This window comes from Phyllobates terribilis, unplaced genomic scaffold (assembly GCF_046119375.1).
Source record: "Phyllobates terribilis strain yellow unplaced genomic scaffold, ASM4611937v1 Scaffold_11__3_contigs__length_659146591, whole genome shotgun sequence".
NCBI classification, from domain to species: Eukaryota; Metazoa; Chordata; class Amphibia; order Anura; family Dendrobatidae; genus Phyllobates; species Phyllobates terribilis.
In genome coordinates this window covers 574264194-574286381 of record NW_027362771.1, presented here as the reverse complement: position 1 = coordinate 574286381, position 22188 = coordinate 574264194, and the positions used below count along the sequence as shown (strand labels likewise).

The following is a 22188-nucleotide window of genomic DNA, read 5'->3' as shown; positions in this document are numbered from 1 at the left end:
ATTTCTGGATGGTGCAAAAACCTGATTATGTCTGGTATTACTGCTTAGCTCTATTGAAGAGAATGGGGTCTAGCTACAATACCACATACAACCTGTGCACAGGGGTGGCGCTGTTTTTTGTAATTCCGAACAATTCCTATAAACTAGCAGTTGCATTTGTCAGACTGAATCATGTGGGTATAATAGATGTGGTTTCCTATTGTGTGGAGGTGGGAGACCTGACTTGTCTGCAGGCTGACGGTGTTAGTAGTGACCAATGGAGATGGAAGTGTCGGCTTTCTCTCTCTCACTTCTCCTGTTTTAATTATTTTTCCTTTTCCCCAGTTATAATGAGTTCCATATGTTCAATGTGCGGGTGATATTTCCCTCTCCGGAGATGTCTGTGTGGATTTTAATTTTTCTTTATGACAGGGAGGTGGGAAAGTGAGGGGGAGGGTAGGCGAGCTGTAATTTTTATTGGTACCATTTTGGGGTCCTTACGACTTTCAAATCTGTTTTAATTCCACCTTATTTTGGGAGGTGACGCGACCAAAAAACAATAAAATGCGATTCTGACATTGATATTTTTTCCTCTGTTTCAGTGTGTAGCATATGGGATAAGAAATATTTTATTAGTTCAGACATTTACCAACCTGGCGATACCAAAAGTGTAAATTTTTGACATTTTGGTAAAAAGGGGTCAGATTTTATTTTTTCCTGTCCCATTAAGGGACTTGGTGTTAGAACCCTCCTGTTTGTTTTTTTCCATCTTGTGTTTTGTGGTCACAAGACAATCTGCCTTGATATTCCAGCTCCGCCCTTGTGGCTGTGCTGGACTACAGTGTTTGACTGTTTCTCTAGCCTGGTGCTTCGGTGCCTTTCTCTGTCAGTTCGTTTGGTCCTTCTGGGACCTCTAGTACCTTTTTGTCAGTTAGTCTTTTTGTGTTCTGCAACAACTTCTCTGTTTAGGAGGTGTCCCATTTTTTGTCCCAGTCCTTAGTTCTTTTAGCGACCCCTCCCCTTATGCTATAGGTCTTCGTTCAGACTAGCCGAGGACTAAGGCGGGTCTGTTCGCTAGGAACAGTCAGCCTGCTACATAGTAGGGATTCAGCTTAGTCTTACTGTAGGGACAGCTTTCTCCTATCTTTCCTTAGTACTTGTTGCAGATCATAACACTTGGACCTGCAATTGCTTAATAGTCACCTCCATACAGCCAGTCTCTGTACATCCTATTCTGGCCGCACAGATGGGTGATCGATGTAGTCCAGTCTATGCTCATGTTGGTCACTGCTGTGGTCAGTGATTGGCTGCAGTGGTTACATTGTAAAAGGTTTTAAAGTAAAACAGTCTACACCCCCTCTTATAAAAGACCGTTGTTGCATTTGTTCTTAGGCCCTCTAAGTGAGGTCTGAACCTCATGCATTTCTTCATGTTGCTGCATTGTTGGCGCTCCATTATGTTGGATGTTTCTCACTTTGTGAATGTAATTATTATAGACTGTTGCTGCACTTATGTTATGTGTATAGAACGAGAGGAAGTGACGGGGGATTATGCAGAGATGACGCTTGGCCGCGTGGCCTCCGACAGGATACTGTTTGACTGCCTAGGTGACCCTGTGAACATTCAATGGTTTCCGCCACTCAGGGTTAGTGGTTACAGTGTGCAGTCTTAGGTCACTTACAGAGGGAAGATCACCTCTGTGAGTGACCCTGGCAGGTCCAAAGAGGCGTTCATCCTGTGGGCTTCAGTGAGTGTGCATGTAATATAATGTCTTTATATATGGTATCAGTGGTAGATCCCTTCATACTTCCCAGGTGCAAGAACTATTCGCACAGTAAAAGGTGTCAGATGACGATTGGTTCCAGACTGAAATGTTAGCACTCCAATATTTTCAACAGAGCCTGGATAGTTCAGTCGGTAGAGCATCAGACTTTTAATCTGAGGGTCCAGGGTTCAAGTCCCTGTTCAAGCAGAAGTATTTTTTAATAAAATTGAATAATAAAAATTATTGAAACGACTGCATGAGGGACGGTCTAATCTGTGATATATTATATATTATAATATACAGCATTATAGACACAATATTGAGGGAGGCGGCTCAGTATGGAGGACGAACGGTGATCTCATCTGATGTAGCACGCAAGGTCACCTGCACAGTTTCCTATATTGTGACATCCACAGATTACACCGTCCCTGATGGACCTGGCTTTATACGGATTTCGGGTAAATATAAATGACCGGAGAGGCCGACCCCAGGCATTGTGCCTGTTAATTGTCCAGAAATCACATTAGTCTAATCGTTTTTTCCAGAACCAGGGCCGCACTTCTTCAGGTTTGTCCTGATTTTCCTATTCTTTTTTTTTGGAAAACTTCTTCCGAAGTCGCCGACTCTCAGCATGGTTTATAGACGCATCGACAACACATAACTGACTGCTCAGAAAAACCCCGAGAATCTCCCCGGGGACTGAATCATGTAGAGAACTAGGCTGCGTCATGTGTCATGTCGTTACATACTATTATTGAAGGTATTGTGGGTATTGTGGTATTCAGTCACTATCTGGTATTATTATGTGGTGATGGTATGGCGGTATTCAGTCACTATCTGGTGTTTTTATAGGGCAATGGTATGGCGGTATTCAGTCACTATCTGGGACTATTATATGGTGATGGCATGACAGTATTCAGTTTCTATCTGGTGCTATTATGAGGTAATAGTTTGGCGGTATTCAGTCACTATCTAGTGTTATGTGGTGATGGTATGGCAGTATTCAGTCACTATCTGGTGTTATTATATGGTATGGCGGTATTCATTCACTAATCAGTCAATGTTTAATGCTATTTTGTTGTCACTGTATGGCGGTATCCAGTCACTATTTGGTGCCGTTATACGACCATGGTTTTGAGGCATTCAATCACTACTTGTTGTTATTATGTGGTTATAGTATGGCGGTATTCAGTCACTACTTGTTGTTATTATGTGGTTATAGTATGGCGGTATTCAGTCACTACTTGGTGTTATTATGTGGTTATAGTATGGCGGTATGTCAGCTGCTCTCCTGGCATTTTCAGCGGGGGTCACTAGTAACATAATCCCCTAATACATAAGTAAAGGTTCCTCTCCAGGAAATCAGATCTGGTGCTGAGTTCGTGTAGTAGAAGATGGAGAAACTGTGTAACCGGAAATGAGGAGCCGTCAGACGGCGGAGAGACCCAGCAGAAAGTCCTGACCTCAGAGAGTCTGTACAGAAGCCCGGATAGCTCAGTCGGTAGCATCAGACTTTTAATCCCTGTTCAAGTCCCTGTTCAGACGGAAGCTTTTAATCAAAAATGTTGAAACGTCTCTTGTTTCTTCCATGACAGACTTAGGGGAGGGGTTTATTAGCATATCGCATGCTCCCAGAATCCTATGCTCCCAGAATCCTATGCTCCCAGAATCCTATGCTCCCAGAATCCTATGCTCCCAGAATCCTTTGCTCCCAGAATCCTTTGCTCCCACAGCCCCCTATTGACTTTGTCTCTCCTCAGTGTAGACAGAGCCCCAGATCCGGAGGCCGCAGCTCCTCACAGACGGCCTCCAGCTTTGCGCAGTGGCAGTATCATAGCCCATGAGGTTTATCCGAGGCGTGATTATTGCTAGTTGAAAACTTTTCCCAATACCTCGCTGTGATGATTTGAAATATAGTCAGCATGGCAATTTTTGACAGTCTCCCAGGAGACTGAATAGGTGGTTAATAGTAGAAAAACTGTTATTCCTGTTTAGCTAGAGTAATTCTATATACAGTTGTATTGGAACTCTGTGTTATATGTGGGGCTGAGAATTATATGTAAAGTTTAATTTCCCTCAGGCCAGGGGCGTACATAGAAATCATGGGGCCCCCAAGAAAAACATAATAATAGTCAGATCACAGAAGAGCAGATCTCACAACCTTCCAGCCTTTACATAGCGATTTTCCTCCTGCTGAAGTCATAGATTCCTCTTTCATTGCCCCCATAAAATATCTAAACAAATGTGCCCCCCAAACACAGTATGATACCCCCATGATGAATTCCTCTACACACATTATAATGACCCTACTGTACCCCACTTCAACTCCACAGGCAAAGTATGGTGATCCCCCAAACTGTGACCCCCACACAGCCCTCCATGCACTATAATGGGCCTACATACAGTATAATAGCCCGCACTAGCCCTCCAAACAGTATAATTGCTTGCATACAGTATAATAGACCCCCACATATTATAATGGCCCCACATAGCCTTCCATATAGTATAATGCGTCCCCCATAACTATCCATATAGTATAATGCACTCTCCATGGTCCTCCATAAAATATAGTGCACTCCCCATGGTCCTCCATACAATATAATGCACCCCCTATGGTACTCCATACAGTAGTATGAACCCCCATGGTCCTCCATACAGAATAATGTGCTCCCATGGTCCTCCATACAGAATAATGCACCCCATGGTCCTCCATACAGTATAATGCACCCCCATGATCCTCCATACAGTATAATGCACCCCATGGTCCTCCACACAATATAATGCGCCCACCATGACCCTCCAGACAGTATAATGCACCTGCATGGTCCTTCCCACAATATAATACACCCCACATGGTCCTCCATACAGTATAATGCACCCCCATGGTCCTCCATACAGTAGTATGCATTACCATGGTCCTCCATACAGTAGTATGCACCCCCATGATCCTCCATACAGTATAATGCACCCCCATAATCCTCCATACAATATAATGCTCTTCCGTGATCCTCCTTTCAGTAGTATGCACCTCCATACAATATAATGCACCCCCATGATCTTCCATACAGTAGTATGCACCCCCCTGTTCCTCCATACAGCATAATGTATCCCCATGGTCCTCGATACAGCATAATGTACCCCCATAGTACACCATACAATATAATGCAACCCCATGATCCTCCATACAGTTGTATACACCCTCATGATCCTCCATACAGTTTAATGTGCCCCCATGGTCTTCCATACAATATAATGCACCCCCTTGATCCTTCATACAGTATTATGCACCTCCATGATCCTCCATACAATATAATGCACCCCCATACTGTATTATGGCCACCAGTCACTGATTAAAAAAAAATACAGTACTCATCTGTCCTTTTTGCGCCCAATGCTCCAGTCTCCTCAGCGTGTGGTGTGAAGCGCTGGACACCTCGTCTGACGTGTCAAAGCAGTGGGCGCGATGACGTCATTACAGGGCGCCCGCTGCTCTGACACGTCAGACGCCGAGGAAGAATGATGCTGATGCTCCCTCCTCCATCATCATTTGTCACACTGGGCCCCCCTCCGGCCATCAGCGAGAGCAATGAAGATAGAGGAAGGAGCGTCAGTAGACACTTCCACCCCCATCATTCTGTGTGGGCGGCTGGGCAGCGCTGGTGCTAACAGGCAGAGGCGGGGCTCAGTGCGGGGAGGGCATGCTGCGGTGAGGGGCCCCATAGCAGTGGTGTGGCCTGCCGCCATTGGCGGTACGCCAGTGCCTAAGGCCAAAAGAATAAGCAAAGAAATGTGGAGAATCAATTACAGAATTAATGTCTAGTCAGCTGCTTCCCTGGAGATTACTCCAAATAGAGTCATGTTATGGTTTTGGGGTGCTATTATATGGTCATGTTATGACGGTGTTACAGTCACTATTTGCTTTTGTGTGTTCATAGTATTGTGGTATTATTCAGTCACTATTTGGTATTATTGGGTGGTTATGGTACAGTCACTATTTTTTTTGTTTTTTTTCATTATAAGCTTCTGGTAACAGCCTCCCCGACCCCCAATTCATCATAAGTCCCTGTTTAGTGTTCTCTTCCACCCCTATTTCATTGATAGCGTCCCCTCCCACCCCCAGTTCATTATGAGACCCTCTTAGTATTTTTCCCCACATCAGAATTTTCCTAATTTCTGCATAAATTTGACCTAAAACGACATCAGCTTTTCACAAGTGGATGAAGAACCAAATCAAATGAGTCCAAAACATTAAACTTTTACACTTTTTTTTAAAGAAAATAATCCAATCTCACATGTCTGTGAGTGACAAAAGTATGTGAACCTTTAAGGTTAGCAGATAATTTGAAGGTAGGATCGATAGGGAGGGTTAATATATGGCGGTATTTAATCACTATTTGTTATTATATGGTCACAGCATGACAGTATTGCCTCTCAGCTGCTCTTCTTGCGCCATCATCAGGAAGTCCCTGGTAATGCAATCCTCTAACACATAAGTGAAGGTTCCCCCAGGACACAGGAGCAGACAGTCTGTATATTAGGAGGTGGTGACACTATAGTCAGATGGAGGATGAACCCTCTCCCCTCTCCCAGCCTGGGGGGCTTTTCTTTCTTCCATTACAGAGTTAGGGGAGGGGTGTTATTAGCATATCCACTCCCAGAATCCTTTGCTCCCACAGCCCCTAATGACTTTGTCTCTCCTCAGTGTAGACAGAGCCCCAGATCCGGAGGCCGCAGCTCCTCACAGATGGCCTCCAGCTTTGCGCAGTGGCAGTATCATAGCCCATGAGGTTTATCCGAGGCGTGATTATTGCTAGTTGAAAACTTTTCCCAATACCCTGCCATGAGGGCTCGTAATACAGTCAGCATGGCAATTTTTGATAGTCTCCCGGGAGACTGAGTAGGTGGTTAATAGTAGAAGAAGTTATTGCTGTTTAGCTGGAATAAATCTATATACAGTTGTGTTGGAGCCGTATGTTACATGTGTCGGGCTGAGAATCAGCAAAGAAACGTGCGGGATCAATTACAGAATTACTATCTATTCAGTACCTTCCCTGGAGATTTCTCCATATATAGTCATGTTATGGTTGTTTTTTGTTTTTATGTGGTGATGGTATGGCGGTATTACAGTCATTATTTGGTGTTACTATGTGGTGATGGTATGGCGGTATTCAGCCACTATTTGGTGTTATTTTGTGGTGATGGTATGGCGGTATTCAGTCACTATCTCGTGTTATTATGTGGTGATGATATGGCGGTATTTAGTCACTATTTGGTGTTAGTATGTGGGGATGGTATGGCGGTATTCAATCACTATTTGCTGTTATGTGGTGATGGTATGGCGGTATTCAGTCATTATTTGGTGTTATTACGTGGTGATGGTATGGCGGTATTCAGTCAATATTTGCTGTTATTTTGTATTGATGGTATGGCGCTATTCAGTCACTATTTGGTTATGTGGTGATGGTATGGCGGTATTCAGACACTATTTGGTGTTATGTGGTGATGGTATGGCTGTATTCAGCCACTATTTGGTGTTATGTGGTGATGGTATGGCGGTATTCAGCCACTATTTGGTGTTATTATGTGGTGATGGTATGGCGGTATTCAGCCACTATTTGGTGTTATTATGTGGTGATGGTATTGCGGTATTCAGTCACTATTTGCTGTTATGTGGTGATGGTATGGCGATATTCAGTCACTATCTGGTGTTATTATGTGGTGATGGTATGGCGGTATTCAGTCACTATCTGGTGTCATTATGTGGTGATGGTATGGCGGTATTCAGCCACTATTTGGTGTTATTATGTGGTGATGGTATGGCGGTATTCAGTCACTATTTGCTGTTATGTGCTGATGGTATGGCGATATTCAGTCACTATCTGGTGTTATTATGTGGTGATGGTATGGCGATATTCAGTCACTATCTGGTGTTATGTGGTGATGGTATGGCGGTATTCAGTCACTATTTAGTGTTATTATGTGGTGATGGTATGGCGGTATTCAGTCACTATTTAGTGTTATTATGTGGTGATGATATGGCGATATTCAGTCACTATCTGGTGTTATCATGTGGTGATGATATGGCGGTATTCAGTTACTGAAGAGCAGTCAGGTGGAGGATGAACCCTCTCCCCTCCCCCAGCCTGTGGGGCTTTTCTTTCTTCCATTACAGACTTAGGGGAGGGGTTTATTAGCATATCCACTCCCAGAATCCTTTGCTCCCACAGCCCCCTAATGACTTTGTCTCTCCTCAGTGTAGACAGAGCCCCAGATCCGGAGGCCGCAGCTCCTCACAGATGGCCTCCAGCTTTGCGCAGTGGCAGTATCATAGCCCATGAGGTTTATCTGAGGCGTGATGATTACTAGTTGAAAACTTTTCCCGATACCCCGCCATGAGGGCTCGTAATACAGTCAGCATGGCAATTTTTGACAGTCTCCCAGGAGACTGAGTAGGTGGTTAATGTTAGAAGAGGTGTTTATCGGAGATAATTATGTGTATACAGTTGTATTGGAGCCGTATGTTACATGTCGGGCTGAGAATTATAAGTAACATTTCACTTCCCTGAGGACAAGAGAATCAGCAAAGAAACGTGCGGGATCAATTACAGGATTACTATCTAGTCAGCTGCTTCCCCGGAGATTTCTCCATATGGAGTCATGTTATATACACTGCTCCAAAAAATTAAAGGAACACTCAGATAACACATCCTAGATCTGAATGAATGAAATATTCTCATTGAATACTTTGTTCTGTAGAAAGTTGAATGTGCTGACAACAAAATCACACAAAAATCATCAATGGAAATCAAATGTATTAACCAATGGAGGCCTGGATTTGGAGTCACCCCCAAAATTAAAGTGGAAAAACACACTACAGGCTGATCCAACTGTGATGTAATGTCCTTAAAACAAGTCAAACTGAGGCTCAGTATTGTGTGTGTGGCCTCCACGTGCCTGTATGACCTCCCTACAACGCCTGGGCATGCTCCTGATGAGGCGGAGTATTGTGTGTGGCCTCCACGTGCCTGTATGACCTCCCTACAACGCCTGGGCATGCTCCTGATGAGGCTGAGTATTGTGTGTGGCCTCCACGTGCCTGTATGACCTCCCTACAACGCCTGGGCATGCTCCTGATGAGGCTGAGTATTGTGTGTGGCCTCCACGTGCCTGTATGACCTCTCTACAACGCCTGGGCATGCTCCTGATGAGGCTGAGTATTGTGTGTGGCCTCCACGTACCTGTGTGACCTCCCTACAACGCCTGGACATGCTCCTGATGAGGCTGAGTATTGTGTGTGGCCTCCACGTGCCTGTATGACCTCCCTACAACGCCTGGGCATGCTCCTGATGAGGCGGAGTATTGTGTGTGGCCTCCACGTGCCTGTATGACCTCCCTACAATGCCTGGACATGCTCCTGATGAGGCTGAGTATTGTGTGTGGCCTCCACGTGCCTGTATGACCTCCCTACAATGCCTGGCCATGCTCCTGATGAGGCTCAGTATTGTGTGTGGCCTCCACGTGCCTGTATGACCTCCCTACAACGCCTGGGCATGCTCCTGATGAGGCTGAGTATTGTGTGGCCTCCACGTGCCTGTATGACCTCCCTACAACGCCTGGGCATGCTCCTGATGAGGCTCAGTATTGTATGTGGCCTCCACGTGCCTGTGTGACCTCCCTACAACGCCTGGACATGCTCCTGATGAGGCTGAGTATTGTGTGGCCTCCACGTGCCTGTATGACCTCCCTACAACGCCTGGGCATGCTCCTGATGAGGCTCAGTATTGTGTGTGGCCTCCACGTGCCTGTATGACCTCCCTACAACGCCTGGGCATGCTTCTGATGAGGATGAGGTTGTGGATGGTCTCCTGTGGGATCTCCTCCCAGACCTGGACTAAAGCATCCGCCAACTCCTGGACAGTCTGTGGTGCAATGTGACGTTGGTGGATGGAGCGAGACATGATGTCCCAGATGTGCTCAATCGGATTCAGGTCTGGGGAATGGGCGGGCCAGTCCATAGCTTCAATGCCTTCATCTTGCTGGAACTGCTGACACACTCCAGCCACATGAGGTCTGGCATTGTCCTGCATTAGGGGGAACCCAGGGCCAACCGCATCAGCATATGGTCTCACAAGGGGTCTGAGGATCTCATCTCGGTACCTAATGGCAGTCAGGCTACCTCTGGCGAGCACATGGAGGGCTGTGCGGCCCTCCAAAGAAATGCCACCCCACACCATTACTGACCCACTGCCAAACCGGTCATGCTGAAGGATGTTGCAGGCAGCAGATCGCTCTCCACGGCATCTCCAGACTCTGTCACGTCTGTCACATGTGCTCAGTGTGAACCTGCTTTCATCTGTGAAGAGCACAGGGCACCAGTGGTGACTTTACCAATCCCGGTGTTCTGTGGCAAATGTCAAGCATCCTGCAGTGTTGGGCTGTGAAGACAACCCTCATCTGTGTACGTCGGGCCCTCATATCACCCTCACTGAGGCGGTTTCTAACCGTTTGTGCAGACACATGCACATTTGGGGCCTGATGGAGGTCATTTTGCAGGGCTCTGGCAGTGCTCCTCCTGTTCCTCCTTGAACAAAGGCAGAGGTAGCGGTCCTGCTGCTGGGTTGTTGCCCTCCTACGGCCCCCTCCACGTCTCCTGGTGTACTGGCCTGTCTCCTGTAGCGCCTCCAGCAGCTGGACACTACGCTGACAGACAAAGCAAACCTTCTTGCCACAGCTCGCATTGATGTGCCATCCTGGATGAGCTGCACTACCTGAGCAACTTCTGTGGGTTGTAGAGTCCGTCTCATGCCACCACGAGTGTGAAAGCACAACCAACATTCAAAAGTGACCAAAACATCAGCCAGAAAGCATTGTTGCTGAGATGTGGTCTGTGGTCCCCACCTGCAGAACCACTCCTTTATTGAGGGGGTCTTGATAATTGCAATAATTTCCATCTATTGTCTATTCCATTTGCACAACAGCATGTGACATTGATTGTCAATCAGTGTTGCTTCCTAATTGGACAGTTTGATTTCACAGAAGTTTGACTTACTTGGAGTTATATTCTGTTGTTTAAGTGTTCCCTTTATTTTTTTGAGCAGTGTATTTTTTGTGTTATCATGTAGTCATGGTATGGCTAGGGTGTCGGCACCATTGAAATTGTTCCAGAAAATGAAGTATTTCTACCAGAGCATTATTACAATTCCCCGTATTTTGTACACGTTTGTGAGTGTTGGAACAAAATATAAAAACAGAGGAAAAAAAAGGCAAATTGGACATAAGTTTACACAAAACCCCAATAATGGGCCAGACAAAATTGTTGGCGCCTTCAACTTAATATTTGGAATGTGGAATAAATATCTGCAATCAGTCGCTTCCTATAACCATCAGCTTCTTACACCTCTCAGCAGGAATCTTGGACTCTTCTTACAATCTGCACCAGGTCTCTCATATGTGAAGGGTGCCTTCTCCAAACAGTAATTTTAAGATCTCTCCACAGGTGATCAACGGGTTTTAGATCCGGACTCATTGCTGCCACTTCAGAACTCTCCAGCAATTTGTTTCCATCCATTTCTTGGTGCTTCTTGAAGTATATTTGGGGTCATTGTCTTGCTGCAAGACCTATGACCTAAAATGCAATCCCAGCTTCCTGACACTGGGCAATACATTGTGGCCCAAAATCCTTTGGTAATCCTCAGATTCCATAATACCTTGCACACAGTAAATCACTCAGTTCCAGAGGCAGCAAAACAGCCCCAAAACATCTTTGAACCTCCACCATATTTGACTCTAGGTGCTGTGTTGTTTTCTTTGTAGGTCTCATTCTGTTTTCGGTAAACAGTAGAATGATGTGCTTTACCAAAAAACTCTATCCTGTTGTCATCTGTCCATAAAACCCTTTCCCAGAAGGATTTTGGCTTACTCACTTACAAGTTGGCAAACTTCGGTCTAGCTTTTTTATATCTTTGTGTCAGCAGGGGGGGTCCTCCTGGATCTCCCACCATAGCGTTTCATTTCATTCAAATGTCGGTGGATAGTTCGTGCTGACACTGATGCACCCTCAGGTTGCAGGACAGCTTGAATTTGGGGCTACTTTTCCTCAGACTATCCTGCGTTGCAACCTTTCAACAATTTTTCTCTGCCGTACACGTCCAGGGAGATTAGCTACAGTGCTATAGGTTGTAAACTTCTTGATTATGTTGTGCACCGTGGACAAAGGAACATCAAGATCTCTGAAGATGGACTTGTAACCTTGAAATTGTTGATATTTTTCAACAATTTTGATCCTCAAGTCCTCAGACAGTTCTCGTCTCCTCTTTCTGTTCTCCATGGTTAGTATGGCACACACAGATATACAATGTAAAGATTGAGTCAACGTCATCTCTTTTTTTTTTTCATCTGGTTTCAGGTGTGATTTTCATATTGCCCACGCCTTTAACTTGCCACAGGTGACTTTGTCCAGTCCCTGATATCATCCTCTCCCACCGCCCAAGTCATTATAAGTCCCTGATGATGTCCTCTCCCCAATTCAAACGTTATGTCTTATGGGATTATCTCTGCATTGCTGGACAAGTCTGGAATACAGAAGTGATTTTTTTTTTCCAGAACGTGGAAACCAATGGACAGTATGAATAGTTGGAAGTAGTGATAGTGTGTAACCCGAAAAGAGGAGCAGATGGCCGATAATTCAGGAGAAAGTCCTTGTGTCAGAATGTGTGCACAGGTGGTGATACTGTGTAACTGGAAAGAAAAGCAGAAAGCAGATAGCTGTAGGAGAAAGTGTGTGTGTGACACTATGTAACCAGAAAGGAGGAGCAGACGGCCGACAGCTGCAGCAGAAAATCATTGTGTCAGTAAACATGTACAGAAGCCTGGATAGCTCAGTCGGTAGAGCATCAGACTTTTAATCTGAGGGTCCAGGGTTCGAGTCCCTGTTCGGGCGGAAGCTTTTAACAAAGAGGAAAACAATAAATGTTATTTCATGAGGATATAAATGAGACCTAGAGAAGGACAAATGATGGAGACTATTCAGGAAAAAATCATGGTTACCATAATTCTTTTGATTTTGGACAGTCTTGGGTGGTGACCATGTTCTCCTTAGCTGCTCTCTTGTCGCCAACAACAGGCGATCACTGATAATGTAATGTACTAGAACATAAGTGAGGGCTCCTTACATATTCCACGTAGTAGGAACTTGTAGACAGTCAGTATAGAGGGACTATATGAAGGTATTCAGACCCTATTTGGTGTTATTATATGGTCTTGGTATGGAAGTAATCAGTCACTATTTGACAATATAATGTGGTCACGGGATGGCAGTTTTAGGTGAGTATTGGTTTAACTACGTGTTCCTGGTATAACCGTAATCAAAATTAAAAGCAAAACCACAGTAAGAGGAATTAGAATCAATTCATTTTGGGGGAAATTTACAATTATGTGTTTATAGTATGGTGGTTTTCAGTCACTATTTTTAGTTCTTATCACTATAAGTCCCTGCCTATCCCTGAAATCATTATAAGCCTCTGATAGCAGCCTCTCCCACCCACAATTGATTACAGCTCCCTGTATAGTGTCCTCTTCCACCCCTAGTTCATAATATATCCCTGATAGTGTCCACTCCCAGACCCCAATCCGTTATGAGTCCGTTTGGGTATCCTCCCCAACGTCAATTCATTATAAGTCCCTGTATAGCATCTTCTCTAACCAACTAATTCATTAAAAGTCCATGATGACGTCCTCCTCCTTTTTCTCCCAATTCAATATAAGTCCCTGATAGTGACGCGCCCCCTGGGCCGTGTGGGGAACCCAGAACTGGGCCTTTTAGTGGATGCTGGGGGTTGTAGTCACCGTGGCGGTGACCCAGTCCCGTGGATCAGAGTGGTCAAACCAGTGGCAGTCTATTTATGTGTTTTTATGATTATTAAATGTCCGACTACGCCACCTGTGGATTGCAGTTAGGAGGAACCGCCGCTGCTGGGCAGGCTGCTGAGGCTGATGAGGTGTGCAGCTAGATGGTGTGACTCCCCACAGGAAGAGTATTGCCTCAGGGCAGCGTGAGTGGATGATGAGAGTTGTGGTGCAAGGGCGCAGCAGAAACTACTCAGAGTCTTTGCAGTGCAGTCCAGGGTCTTTACTCATAGTTGTTAATCCAGATTATTACGGCCGGTCATAATCTCCCGCGTCGTACTGTGTTCGCCAAGTGAGGGGCTCGGCCGACTCCCAGATATCTTTGGAGTACTTATCAGGACCCCCTTCATGTGTCCTTTCTCTGGCTCTTCGTGCTTCACACCTTACACCGCTTCTGTCCAGCTGCCTCGGGTCTTGGCGGGCGACGTGTGTTCCGTCCCCTGGACCCTATGTGGTCCCTTCCTAGCGTGGACTGTGAGGGGCTGTGACACATGCAATGCCACAGCCTCCGGTGACTAGCTGAGCGTGGTTTCTGCCTCCACTAGTTAAGGGAACCGGTTCCCTGTCTTGGCCTGACCCCCCTACCTCCAGGTAGCGGCGGGCGTACGGCCGGCTTGCTGCATGGCCCGTACCCCTGGGGTCCCTTCACTCCTTCTCCTGGAGCCTTTCCTGCTCCCTCTCCTCTCTGCTCTTTCTCTTCTCAGTCTTGGGCCTCTCAGGCTAGGCTCGCCTCCTGGAGCAGAGCTCCACAGAGCCCTGCTCTTTCACTTCTCCCCTCTGACTGAACACACTTCCTAAGATGGCTCCCCTCTTTATGCTCCTACTCAGTGCACCCAAGATCTGCACTCTCCATCCACACACCACTGGGTTCCCCCTTTCCTAGGTGACCCCTCCCCACTCCTGCCAGGGATCAGGGACAATTGTGCTCTCCCGTGGGAGCATTGTCGCCCTGTCCCCCGGAAATGTGGTGTAATGCATGCAGGTGTCAGGGTCCTGAGCCATACTCCATCCTTACCTGAGAGTGAGATATCGCACATCTGGGTGAGATGCAATACCTCTGTAGCGACCGAACCCTCTGGGTGCTACACTAGCGTCCGTCCTCACTCTCCAGTTTATTATAAGTCTCTAATATCATCCTCCCCTACCCCCAAGTCATTACAAGTCCCTGATAGCGTCCGACCTCACTCTCCAGTTTATTATAAGTCCCTGATATCATCCTGTCCCATCCACAAGTCATTACAAGTCCCTGATGACGTCCTCCCTCCAATTCAATCGTTGCCTCTTATGGGATCATCTCTGCATTGCTGGACAGGTCTGGAATACAGAAGAGACGGTTCCCTTCCAGGACGTAGAAACCAATGGACAGAACGTATAGTGGTGAGTGGTGATAGTCTGTAACCAGAAAGGAGGAGCAGACGGCCGATAATACAGGAGAAAGTCATTGTGTCAGAGATCATGTACAGAAGCCCGGATAGCTCAGTCGGTAGAGCATCAGACTTTTAATCTGAGGGTCCAGGGTTCAAGTCCCTGTTCGGGGGGAAGCTTTTAATAAAGTTTAATTAAAGAATATTCAAACAATATTTCGTGGGACAGATACAGATTTGTGAACTCAGGCACAGTATGGAGGATAAGGTCACATGTACTGTTTGTTACATTGTCGCTTTAAGGAATGTATAAATAGCTGAAGAAGCCGACCCTAGAAATTGCTATTATGTGGTGATGGTATGGCGGTATTCAGTCACTATTTGGAGTTATTATGTGGTGATAGTATGGCGGTGTTCAGTCACTATTTGGTGTGATATAGTTATACTATGGCTGTGTGCCCACTATGCATTTTTTAAGCTTTTCAGCAAGCAGCAATTCCGCTGCAGAAATGCTTAAAAACCGCTTGGTAGAAGGTCTGCCATGTTCTCCAATGATAATCCGCATGTGCTGTGCACATGCTGCGGAAATTCAGCTGCGGATTATCACTGCGGAAAAATATGCAGCACTACCAATTATTTTGCGGAATTGTGGCGTTTCCGCCGCCATTGACTCGCATTGGACCGCAAGACATCTGCATCACTGCATCTGTACATGCGGATTCCATGTGGTTCAATGTGCGGATGGTACCCGGGTTTGGAGACGAGGAGACTCTCATCCAGACCCAGGTACCATAGTATCTGTAAAAAATATAATAAAATAAAAAATATACATTATACTTACCTTCTGATGACGGCCGGAGTCCTTGTCCTGGCATGCCGGCAGCTCACGGTAGACTAAAAGGACCTGCGGTGACGTCATGGCAGGACAAGGACTCCGGGGGCCATCAGAAGGTAAGTATATATTTATTTTTACCATTCTTTTACGGGCACACTATATAAATCTACGCCGGCTGCATGGATTTATATAGTGTGACCAAGTTGTCAAGCACTTTCCAAGTGATGCTAAAATCGCTTGGAAATCAGGAAAAAATAAAAAGATTCATCCAGTCTATTCAGCGCTCCCAAACGACAGGCACCAGGTAGAAGTATTATAGATCTTCAGAAATTTACTTAGGATAAAAATCATCACAAAACGATACATAGAACAACGCGTTTCGGGTATATATTTATACAAAATAGCCTTCCTCATGTGAGATATGGCAATATATATGTGTAGAACAGGCAAGAAAGCCTGTAAAAGAACTTCAACATGACGTTTCAAGGATGGAGCGAGACTGCCATCTACTGGCCAGATACAGTCAAGTGGAACCAAAATATGCAAGGGAAGTTGCAGGGAGAGCAGGTTCAGATGCTGGACCCGATCAGGTGACTTCCAGGAAGGAGTTCCGGGAGATAAGAGGCCAGCGCGCCAAACCTGAGGGTTCTTTGGCGCCAAGCAGCAGAAAGGAGCAGACGTGCTCCCTGTGTCCTGAGAAACCCCGCGTGACAGGCCAAATCCAGAGGCCTGAGAGGTGCTCCAGCCGGGCACCGGTAAAAGAGCTCTGGATCCCTCACAGTTGTGACCCGAGTGCTGCGCCTGCTGAGGAGACTAGGAACCTGATCGCGGTGCTGAGTGAGTTCGCGGAACCCGACGTCACCCGCCGACAGACGAGGCCTGGACCCCCCTATCCAAGGCTCGAGAGACTGCCTCCAATGGCCAAACAGAGAGGAGTTGAGAGACGGTTGCCCCAGGAAAGTCACGCCAGCGGAGACAGAGGAGCTGCATACGTGAGCAGGGCCGTCACTTCCACTGTTCACCCACGGTACTGGGGACAATTGGGTTTAGGTACTCAGGTTGGGAGAGGAACGGTTGGGGCTAAAGTAGCACAACGTGATTTAATTGAATTTATCCGGAAGAGACTCACGGCCAAGCGGGAATAACCGGTGACCCCCGCTAGAGCCAAATGCACAGTTAAAGAACTTGCGTGGTGTCTCCCATGATTGAGGGCATCACCTTACTTTGAAGAGACTGCGCCTTACTTTGAGAGACTGCGCCTTACTATGAGAAATTTCGTATTTTTCTGATATTTCAAACCAGTGTTCATTACCCTTGTTGCTAATCCCTTGTTTCAGTATACCTGTTGTATAAAACTGGTTACAATCATCTCTGACTGTTCTCGCCTTGGGTCTCTGTGCGTTGCATTCCGGCACCTGCTTTACATATGTATAAATCTATAGCTGAAACGCGTTGTTCTATGTATCGTTTTGTGATGATTTTTATCCTAAGTAAATTTCTGAAGATCTATAATACTTCTACCTGGTGCCTGTCGTTTCGGAGCGCTGAATAGACTGGATGAATCTTTTTATTTTTTCCTGATCTTCATTCCACGGTCTCCTGGCTGAGAGATCCGTTGTCTCCAGACTATAGCTGCACATCAAGGAGACAAGGCATCTCAGTCAGACCTAATAGGTCGATACGCTATACCACAAGCTACATCAAAGGTGAGCAAATCAGCTTCTAAAAAAGAATATATAAAAAAAAGAGTTGTACTAAATTATCTGCACTTAGATCTGCGCCCGTGTTTTTTGTCTTTCCCCCTCTCCTAGACCCTATAGCCTTGGGGTCATAAACCTCTGACCAAAATCACCTGGAAAGCGCATGACATCCCGCATGCGGAAATGCATGTGAAGAACGCTCCACATCCGCATGTCCCTGGCAGGAAAAACACATGTACAATCCGCCTGTACAATCCGCCTGTACAATCCGCATGCACAATCCGCCTGTACAATCCGCCTGTACAATCCGCCTGTACAATCCGCATGTACAATCCACCTGTACAATCCGCCTGTACAATCCACCTGTACAATCCGCATGTACAATCCACCTGTACAATCAGCCTGTACAATCCGCATGTACAATCCACCTGTACAATCCGCCTGTACAATCCGCCTGTACAATCCACATGTACAATCCGCCTGTACAATCCGCATGTACAATCCGCATGTACAATCCACCTGTACAATCCGCCTGTACAATCCACCTGTACAATCCGCATGTACAATCCACCTGTACAATCAGCCTGTACAATCCGCATGTACAATCCACCTGTACAATCCGCCTGTACAATCCGCCTGTATAATCCACATGTACAATCCGCCTGTACAATCCGCATGTACAATCCGCATGTACAATCCGCATGTACAATCCACATGCGTTTTTTCTGCCAGGGAGATGCAGAAACGCTCAGGAAAAATCCGGAGCATTCTGCATCATGGGCACACAGCCTTAGGTGGCATTCAGTCACTATTTGGTGTTATTATGTGGTGATGGTATGGCGGTATTGAGTCACTATCTGGTGTTATTATGTGGTGATGGTATGGCGGTATTGAGTCACTATCTGGTGTTATTATGTGGTGATGGTATGGCGGTATTCAGTCACTATATGGTGTTATGTGGTGATGGTATGGCGGTATTCAGCCACTATTCGGTTTTATTATATATGGTGATACTATGGCGGTATTCAGTCACTATTTGGTGTTATTATGTGTTGATGGTATGGCGGAATTCAGTCACTATTTAGTGTTATTATGTGGTGATGATATGGCGGTATATAGTCACTATTTAGTGTTATTATGTGGTGATGGTATGGCGGTATTCAGTCACTTTGTGGTGTTATTATGTGGTGATGGTATGGCGGTATTCAGTCACTATTTAGTGTTATGTGGTGATGGTATGGCGGTATTCAGTCACTATCTGGTGTTACTATGTGGTGATGATATGGCGGTATTCAGTTATTGAAGAGCAGTCAGATGGAGGATGAACCCCCTCCCCTCCCCCAGCCTGGGGGGCTTTTCTTTCTTCTATTACAGATTTAGGGGAGGGGTGTTATTAGCATATCCACTCCCAGAATCCTTTGCTCCCACAGCCCCCTAATGACTTTGTCTCTCCTCAGTGTAGACAGAGCCCCAGATCCGGAGGCCGCAGCTCCTCACAGATGGCCTCCAGCTTTGCGCAGTGGCAGTATCATAGCCCATGAGGTTTATCCGAGGCGTGATTATTGCTAGTTGAAAACTTTTCCTAATACCCCGCCATGAGGGCTCGTAATACAGTCAGCATGGCAATTTTTGACAGTCTCCCAGGAGACTGAATAATGGTGTTAGTATTAAAAGAAGTGCTTATGGGAGATAATTACGTGTATACAGTTGTATTGGAGCCGTATGTTACATGTGTCGGGCTGAGAATTATAAGTAACATTTCACTTCCCCGAGGACAAGAGAATCAGCAAAGAAACGTGCGGGATCAATTACAGGATTACTATCTAGTCAGCTGCTTCCCCGGAGATTTCTCCATATAGTCATGTTATATATTTTTGTGTTATCATGTAGTCATGGTATGGCTAGGGTGTCAGCACCCTTGAAATTGTTCCAGAAGCTGCAGTATTTCTCAGAACATTATTATAATTCCCCGTGTTTTGTTCTACACGTGTTTGTTTCCTTTGTGAGTGTTGGAACAACACAAAAAAAACAGAGAAGAAAAGGCAAATTGGACATAATTTTACACAAAACCCCAATAATGGGTCGGACAAAATTGTTGGCACCCTCAACTTAATATTTGGTTTCACCCTTTGGAATAAATATCAGCAATCAGTCGTGTCAGGAAAACTTGCCGGCCGGTGAGTGCAGCTCTCTGGCGCCCCCATGGCTCTCAGGTCAGTCAAGGTACTGCACCTAGAGTAAGTAGTGCCAGGAAGCTGCCACCAGCGGGGGAAGACACTGGGGTGTGTTGTCCCTTACACGTCACCAATCCGTGATGCCACAATACAGGCACAACTCTCTGGCGCCCCCTCGCCTCTCAGGTCAGTCAAGGTACTGCACCTAGAGCGAGTGGTCGCCGGAGAGGCCGTCCTGTAGCCCACTGGGTATTTGAGGCCCTCTGCAGTGAGGGCGGTATATATATATTTCCCTGGCTGCGCCAGTAATATATATCCACACCTCCGACCGTCACTGCCAGCCTTCCTCAAATCCCCCAAATGGTATGCTGCCACCAGTTCTGGTTTGATACAGCCCGGTATTAATGGACTTGTATCGGGTCAGGAACCAACCCGGTAGCGTTTATGGCTTCGGGGAGGAGAACGATTACAGAACAAAAGAAACAGAACTATTAAATTTTATATTTAATTCAAAAGGGAGGCAGTGTTTAGGAAAAATATATACAAGGATGTTACAAAGGGGGCATTAAAATACATAAACAGTTACATAAAATAAACAGGGTAAAGAGTGAAAATTACTTACACTACACGATCGCGGAGACGATTCAATATAGTGGGAGGGGGGGTTCTCCAGATTGCTGTTATTGAACAGGACCCTTTGCGTATAATTCGTATTCCCCCCAGCAATGAGTACTTCTGTCTTCCCCATAGATTACTTTATACCTAAGGAGAGATCTGGCCACACGCCCCTTGCGGTGACATCATGTGGGCCGGTCTTCAGCCTGTAGATTTTTATTAGAAATGCTGACTTTTGCGATAACTCATCACTCGTTAATCGCAGAAGCTCGCAAACTACGCCATATTTTCCCTCATGATTTTATCTTTCTTTTGATATTACACATCACATCGCTGCAGTCTGCTATTCCGGGGTTCTTGCACTACGGCCCCCCGATGTTGGTTACGGCCGTGGAAAAATACCTGCATATTCCAGGGCTGATTTGCTTACTCCACATATGGGTCCCGTTATTGTCGGACCTATAGAACTCATATTATTTCATATCTAATATCGGAGTCATCATGTCTGCAAATTCCCCTTTGAAGCTGGGGAACTGGTCTTCAACAGTTACATGTAAATTAGCGCAAGCCCGCATAGTGGTTACCACCTGCTCTCTCAGAGACAAGAGGCTTGGTTCCCTAACGAAGTTTTCACACTTCTTCCCTGGCCGTGTGTGAATAACTATTTATCAGTCCTGCGTTAATTCGGGCTTTGTGCTGGCAGAAGGAAAATGGGACAGCTTGGTGCTGACAAGTGTTGATAATTTGCATTAGACACTGTATGATTGTCATCTCTGGACAAACACTACAGCAGAGGGCATGGGAGAAGGGCTAATATTCTGTTAAGCTGTCACTGATATCAATATTTTATAATATTCCTGACAAGTCGGTTCCTATAACCATCAGCTTCTTACACCTCTCACCTGGAATCTTGGACTCTTCTTTTGCAAATTGCTCCAGGTCTCTCATATGTGAAGTCGTCTTCTCCCAACAGCAATTGTAAGATCTCTCCACAGGTGATCAATGGGATCTAGATCCGGACTCATTACTGACCACTTCAGAACTCTCCAACGCTTTGTTTCCATCCATTTCTGGGGGCTTCTTGAAGTATGTTTGGGATCATTGTCCTGCTGGAAGACCCATGACCTAGGATGCAATCCCGGCTTTCTGACACCGGGCAATACATTGTGACCCAAAATCCTCAGATTCCATAATACCTTGCACACAATAAATCACCCAGTTCCAGAGGCAGCAAAACAACCCCAAAACATCTTTGAACCTCCACCATATTTGACTCTAAGTACTGTGTTGATTTCTTTGTACGTCTCATTCTGTTTTTGGTAAACAGTAGAATTATGTGCTTTACCAAAAAGCTCTATTGTAACGGGTCTGGGAGGCGGAACCTCTGGGCTACTATACAAGGGAGCGGTCCTTGTAAGGGAGCGGGTGGCGACCAGGCAGGCAGTCACAGCAGGTGACCGGGACAGTCTCTGGGTGTACGGGCAGGAGGTCACGGCAAGTGATCAGGGCAGTCTCTGGAAGAACGGGCTGGAGGTCAAGGCAAGTGACCGGGGCAGTCTCTGGAAGAACGGGCTGGAGGTCACGGCAAGTGACCGGGGCAGTCTCTAGGTAAAGGGTAGGTACGACCTGTGATGGCTGAACCTCCAGGTAGGCTAGCAAGGCAGATGGAGGATGTGTGCTCCCAGGTGAGCAAGCGAGAGTCTCTGGAAAAGCAGGTGGTCACAGCACGTGACGGCGGAGCCTCCAGGTAGGCAAGCAGGCAGGTAGCGGAGAAGCGCTCCCAGGTGAGCGGGCAAGAGTCAGGAATAGCTGGTGGTCACAGCACGTGACAGCGGAGCCTCCGGACTGGCAA

General features: G+C 46.2%; 7 non-coding genes across 7 annotated transcripts; all 7 read left to right on the top strand.

The window, feature by feature from the left end:
* Nucleotides 1–1878: 1878 nt before the first annotated feature.
* On the top strand, nt 1879–1951 carry TRNAK-UUU (transfer RNA lysine (anticodon UUU)). Its single transcript has one exon. It is a non-coding gene; the product is annotated as a tRNA-Lys (tRNA).
* A 1604-nt stretch (nt 1952–3555) lies between these two features.
* On the top strand, nt 3556–3695 carry LOC141168072 (U4 spliceosomal RNA). The gene has a single exon (XR_012251826.1). It is a non-coding gene; the product is annotated as a U4 spliceosomal RNA (small nuclear RNA).
* A 2802-nt stretch (nt 3696–6497) lies between these two features.
* Nucleotides 6498–6637, top strand: LOC141168206 (U4 spliceosomal RNA). Its single transcript, XR_012251952.1, has one exon. It is a non-coding gene; the product is annotated as a U4 spliceosomal RNA (small nuclear RNA).
* A 1412-nt stretch (nt 6638–8049) lies between these two features.
* Nucleotides 8050–8189, top strand: LOC141168537 (U4 spliceosomal RNA). Its single transcript, XR_012252271.1, has one exon. It is a non-coding gene; the product is annotated as a U4 spliceosomal RNA (small nuclear RNA).
* A 4421-nt stretch (nt 8190–12610) lies between these two features.
* TRNAK-UUU (transfer RNA lysine (anticodon UUU)) lies at nt 12611–12683 on the top strand. The gene has a single exon. It is a non-coding gene; the product is annotated as a tRNA-Lys (tRNA).
* Nucleotides 12684–15113: 2430 nt separating this feature from the next.
* Nucleotides 15114–15186, top strand: TRNAK-UUU (transfer RNA lysine (anticodon UUU)). Its single transcript has one exon. It is a non-coding gene; the product is annotated as a tRNA-Lys (tRNA).
* Nucleotides 15187–19055: 3869 nt separating this feature from the next.
* On the top strand, nt 19056–19195 carry LOC141168074 (U4 spliceosomal RNA). The gene has a single exon (XR_012251828.1). It is a non-coding gene; the product is annotated as a U4 spliceosomal RNA (small nuclear RNA).
* Nucleotides 19196–22188: the final 2993 nt, after the last annotated feature.